Here is a 6,156-nt window from a genome sequence, read left to right on the forward strand (position 1 = left end):
GGCATTGATATGTGCCCCCCCAACCCCCCTTCCCTCCCTCATATGCCCACCACAACAGATTTATCAGCTGGAGGCAGCTGTGTCCAGTGTTGTGGAGGACTGCTGCCTGTATAGTCTATGGCTGAATCTGCAAATTGGCGCTGAATCTCTCCGAATCAATTCGGAGGCTTCTGATTAGATTCAAACCTTTCAATGGGTCTCCCAATTCAGATCTGGAGATTTGGCTGCTGAATTAAGCCAAATCTCCTCTGAATCGAATTGGCTACTGAAGCTTCACACAGCCCTACTAAATAACACTGCCACAGGATAGTACTTTTGTTTACAAGTACTATCCTATGGTGGCATTTATTAGTTTACAGTGGCCTACATCTCATTTATATGAGCCCAGTGAGAACCAAGATCAGATAAGGAGTATCGAAACAAGGAGTTTGAATTTCATCTAGTTGATATTGAATCAACTGTACAAATCTGCTCTCTCATTTCAGCATTTATACCTCTCTGATACTTGTAAGCAGTTATGATAGCTCAGTTTAGCTATACATTCAATTTTTTTACCATTTCTTTATTAGTTGCTCCCTTCAGTTCCTTAATTATTTCTGTGGCTGTGAGTTTCATCCAATATTTCTAGATCTTACTGGGCCCAAATCTTTCTGCTGTACATTAGGCAAGTACGTGCTTGATTGTAACTGGGACCCAAGGTTAGCAGCAACAGCCTGATGGTTTATATGACAAGCTGGAAGTTCACTGGTATATGCTGGTATGTTGAGAATGGAATATCTCAAGAATGGAGATGTTTACCTAGTTAAAATTGGAAATGAAGGGTATAATCAATGAAAGACCCACATTATTTATTTTTGTATTGAATTCAGTTATTTTAAATTTATTATATGCTTTCCATTTTCTGTGTGTGCTGAAGATTTCTGCAGTAGCATTACAGATATTAGTGAATAGATGAGATTTTTTAAAATTATGTGGGAAGCATTTGGGACTTTTGGGTATCTTGGCTGTGGACAGGGGTTGGGAGTTGCAAAAGCTGAGCTAAAGGTGAAAGGTTACGTATCCATTACTAATCCTCTGAGCCAGCCAGTGCTTCCCTGGCACTTGTATGGTATTCAGCATCCTGTCATTTTGTGGTCCAGCATTTCATCTCATCTTCCTGTTTGATTGCTATGTCCATAACAGTGATCATTGTGGTATTTTAAAACAAAGCATTCATCTGATAAAATAAATTTTATCTCAGCATTTTGACAATGTAAAAATACCACATTCCAAGCAAAGGAAAACACCATCCTTTATTGTGATAAACTCAATATCAGATTAAGATAAATGTTTCCTATTAAATAACAACCACTGTATGTTCATTTACGATTCTCTGCTCTCCAGCAGCTGTCAAATTTTGTCAGCTTGAGCCACCAGCTGAACATATTTGGCACCAAAGCTGAATATTACTTGCTTGGTACTCTCATTTTATTTTTCAGTATCCCCCAACATTCACTATCCCTTTCTTATGCCAAGAAATTAGCCTGTGTATGGGCACCTTATTTATGTCACTGAGTGGGGATTTTGGTGGTGAGTCTTCTTCTGTATTTGTGAAATTATGACCAAATTATACAAACACGCTGCTTTAAATCTAGAATTAATACATACATCCTTTGTATGTAAAACAGTGCAACTGAAAACAGAATTTGGCCACTGGACAGCAGGAATTCTTACAGCAGAATTTTAGACTCAGTTTTACAGTGGACTTAGTTTCACTGGCAAAGTATTTTGATCAGACTAGCATTTCTTTGACATGGCTGAATCTAGAACGTTAGTTTTTTAACTTAATTTCGATGAAACCATGTCATGTTATTTCTCCAAGCATAAATGGGTGGTGACTAAGATATTCCTTAAGATGACTGTCAAAGTTGGACCCTATCAAAGGCATCCATTCTGAAGTTTAGTCTAAATCTCTACAAGTCAGAATTAGATGCAATTCCCATTTTTTCTTAAGTATACTTGCTATATTAACACTAAACATAGCTGACTATCCAATTCAAGTTAGATCTGCCTGACGTTAGTTGCAAAGGCTTGAGGATATGTAGTCACAATCCCCAGCCAAGCAAAATAATCAGTTATGAAACAAAATACATGTTTAATGATGTCCAGAGGATAAGACTAACTGGAGCATACATTATTGATTAAAGAGAGAGGTCCTTCCCACTTCTGTCTCTCTTCTAGTGAATATCATAAACATGGATTTATTACTGGTGAAACTCTCACAGAAAATCTTCTGTTCAACTTTTATAGTGTTAACCTATTACTGCAACAGACAAACTAGCATCAAAAGGGCATTAAGCTCTCTATATGAAGTACGAATAACTTCTACATCTTTTAGATCAGCAAGGGCCAACCTTTTTGGCAAGTGGGCATCTGCCACAAATTAGCCTTTCACCTTTCTCAAGTGTTGCTCTGATCCCTTCCTCTGCCCCATCTGCTACTCTGCTTCCTAATTTGTGTCCCTATCTGGTCTCCTTCTCTGCTTTCTGCTTCCTGCTGTGGTTCTGTCTGCCAAGTGCCACAAACAGAGGCTGCCTGCCACTTACGGCACTTATGCTGCATACCCTGTTTTAGATCTTTCAGGGTAAACACAGTAACAGAGTAACACTGTACGGTCATTTTATAGTAAGGAAGTGCTAGCTACCTATAGAATTCTGGTATAAAAATAAAGTATCAAGTTCCATGTAACAGAAACAATAACTGCCTGGTAAAGAGTTTTCAGTAACTGTGATTATTCCAATTATGAAAAATTTGCCATTTTGAAGAGAGAGATACAGTTAGAAAACACTTTCGCACTGTATTTACTGTATTTGCATTGTCTGCATACTAGTAGATACAGTACAAAAATCCCAGTTAGAAGGTAATGTTGTGTAATAGATTTAAATGGTAAATGTCAGGAGAAGTGGTTGTGCTAGATACACTTGTCCTAATGTAAAACATCACTTGAGGAAATTTCCATAATATGAGATTACAATAATAGTGCCCTTAGTAGGTCATTGTGTTCACTTGTTTGTGAAGGTAAAGAACAGTTATTTTGTTAGAAATGACCTTCTAATTTATTACTGTAATTTCTTGGTTTTTGCCAAGTAATAATTTGTTTTTTGCCAAATTAACTCACAAAGTGTATTTCAGAGGGGACTGCTCTTGTGTGAATCATTAAAGGCAAAATACTTTTCTCTGTCACAAAATCATTGGCTTAAATCGTTGGTTTAAAGTGAGTTGCCTGACCCTGTCAGTCACTGAATGTTCTTGACTATCACTGGTGTTCGGTAGCCCAGCCTCTTGTTTTGTAAAAGGTGCAGTGATTTGAATCATTCCCAGAGTCCAGGCAAAGAGACAACAATGACTGTATTAAACATACTATGCTCTCCTGTATAAACAAAACCTGGCACCACCACACGTGCTATTTACACTTCATATTTAGCTCTACTTTCAAATGATCTTTTCCCCCTGCATCCCCATTTTTAAATGCATTTTCAGCCTGATAAGGCAAACCTGTATAAGCATGGTTTGAATGAGTAATTATACTGCAATTAAAAGATTAGTTTGTATGGTAAAAGTAGAGATTGCTAATTGATTATATTCTGGTATTTTTCTCTGGTTTCCTAAATATTTCTTTTTATCTTTTTATATTTTGCTTTTTTACTCATAGTACATTATTCAACAAAAAAGATTTTTATTGAATCAGAATTTTTGTTTACTTTCAGGCTGCTATTTTGATATAGTTGTTGATTTTTCAAGAGGAATTTCCCTCTAATTCCTTTCTAGCAGTTAAATTAGATTAATCTCAACTAATCTGGTCTGACCCATGTAAGGACTCCTGGTTATGTATATGATCCATTATAGCCTGTGGGTGTTGTCTGTTGGTTTCTACCAGGGAAAAAAAATCTAAAATTATCTGCTCTACTGCTGGAATTTTCTTCTAGCCAGGATGGATATGTTGAATTGAAGGTTCTATATTATGAAATAGATATGGATTTGACAGACGTTTTTGTAGCAAATTCTGCCTGAAGCTGTTTAAACTACTTTACAAATATTAGAAGTAACCCCATTTTACAAATAAAGAAATCAAAGCTTGGGGTGTTTAAATAAATTACCCACAATAAAACAGTGGGGCCAATACTCTCCTCTTGTGAGATACGTTGCTGTCACTGGATTCAGTTAATTGGCAGCTAAAGCAGTATTAGAAACTCACCATGGGGTGCGAGGTAGAGCAGCAAGAGGTGGGGACAACATACGAGGCCATACCAGGAGCAGTGTGGGGAGAGAGAAGAAGGTGGGTAGGGACAGAGCGCTGCCATCCAGCGCCCCATGGTGCTGCTGCTCTGCCTCCGGCTCCATGCACGTCCCCACATCTCCCCCTGCCCACCCCCCACTGCTCCTGGTGCAGCCTTGTGCGGTCTCCCCCAACCCCTGCCATTCCACCCTGCGCTGTCTGCTCCCAGGAATTGGGGGCGGGGAGGCAGGCAAGTTTGCACATGGTGGCAGCCACCAACACCTGGCAGCATACAACATGCCCCCTTCCATGCCTCCCCTCCCCCTCTCTGCCTGCTGTTGTTGGGGTGGGCAGTGGCAGCAGCAGCGTAAGCAGAGGGTGGGGGGTGCAGCAGCGGTGTGGGGACACTGCCACCAGAACACCCCATTCCCCTTCCCGCTCCCCTCCCTCCCTCTCTGCCCCCCTCTCACCTCCCCCTCCCTGCCGGCTGTTGGGGGGATGGCACAGCTGCTCCCTCTGTCCATAACAATTCGGGCCCTTACAGCCAATCAGCACACGCCCTCTTGGTAGCACATGCACGGTTGGCCCAGAGCGTTACAGACAAATAGATAGACAGACTAAGGCTTTTATTATATTAAAGTTTTCTCACATACAGCATGCACTTTTCCCTCAAAAACCAGCTGCTGGAAATTGTAGTGAGCATTATACATAAGAAATAGTGCAAGGGCAGTTTCTACTGGTTATGGACGAAAGTGAAAGCAATGTCTGCCTGTAGTTACAGGGCGTTTATATACGTGCTCCACGAGTGGGGGGTGGGGTAGAGAGAGGGTGCTTTAATTAGGGTGGCTGAGAGCCACTTTAATTAAAGCACCTGCAGTTTCTCCTGTGTTAGCATCCCTGTGCTGAAAAAGGGTGGTAGAGGCTTTAATTAAAGCTCTTCGATCGCTGGAGTCTACTGGAAACATGGTAATTACGACATGCTGTAGTTATGGCATGTTGGAGCAGCCTCACTGGACGTGTATAGGCACCCACAGGGAGCAGAACAATGAACAGGCTCTGCTCCCTAGCTGCTGCCTCTCAGTTACTACAAGGTAAGGGGTTTTTTTCTTCATTCAAAAACAAAGGGTGCTGACACACTGGCAGCTCTCCAGTCTAATTCATGGTACTTCATAGAAAGTGCCATAAGTTAGCCAGACTCCCCCTGCTGTTGGATCGGGAGGGTGGAGGACTGACCTCCACTTTGGAGCCAATTCAGCAGGAGAAGCTGTGTGTCTGCAGCCTCTTCCCCTAACTCCACCTCCCTACCAGCTTCAGTGCTGTCTCAGGATGGGAGGGGGAAAAGGCAGGGGAAGGAGGTCTTCTCTGGGCTTTGCCCAGACTTTGCTGGAGTTGGGGAGCAGATGGATTGGAGCCTCCCTTAACTGGGGAACTCCAATCCACCCACCCCACCCAACCCCAGAAGGAACCCCCTCTTTTCCATCCCCCCCTCATCCAGAGGACAGAATTGGGGATGAAGATGGGCTGCTTCATTCCAGCCCTGTTCCCAGCATGCACTAACAGAAGTTAATGAAGGCTTTGCTTTGGAGCGCCTTCACCTGAACCCTCATGTAATGAGGATTCATTTGTCACACAATCGGGCACTTTTTAAAGCACTCTACAGCTGCAAACTTCTGTCAGTGCAGCACCTTCAGTGTCTGATTGCGTGACAAAAATGTCACTTCTGTCAGCACATACCTTATTCCAGGACATGTTGTTGTGGGAGCTCGATGCCGAATTATATAGGACTGAATTAAGCACAGGCTCAGACCTGTTCAATTTAAAACTTTTATTGTTTCACAAAGTCATAAACTAAAGGAGGTCTGTTGGTTCACGAGGTTCCCAAATCAAGCCCTTGCTCTCTA

The 6,156-nt window shown here is 41.8% G+C and overlaps 1 protein-coding gene across 2 annotated transcripts in view; it reads right to left on the reverse strand.

Annotated features, from left to right (window-relative positions):
• PTER (phosphotriesterase related) overlaps positions 1-6,156 on the reverse strand; it is a 33,045-nt gene that overhangs the window by 15,337 nt on the left and 11,552 nt on the right. The window contains exon 3 of one of the 2 annotated variants that reach the window (XM_019532532.1): positions 556-798. The exons of the other annotated variant lie outside the window; for it this stretch is intronic. The gene's annotated coding sequence lies outside the window, so the exon portion shown is untranslated. The remainder of the gene's footprint in view (positions 1-555; positions 799-6,156) is intronic. 2 annotated transcript variants of the gene reach the window in all.

This window comes from Crocodylus porosus, unplaced genomic scaffold (assembly GCF_001723895.1).
Source record: "Crocodylus porosus isolate Cpor-Errol unplaced genomic scaffold, CroPor_comp1, whole genome shotgun sequence".
Classification (NCBI taxonomy): Eukaryota; Metazoa; Chordata; order Crocodylia; family Crocodylidae; genus Crocodylus; species Crocodylus porosus.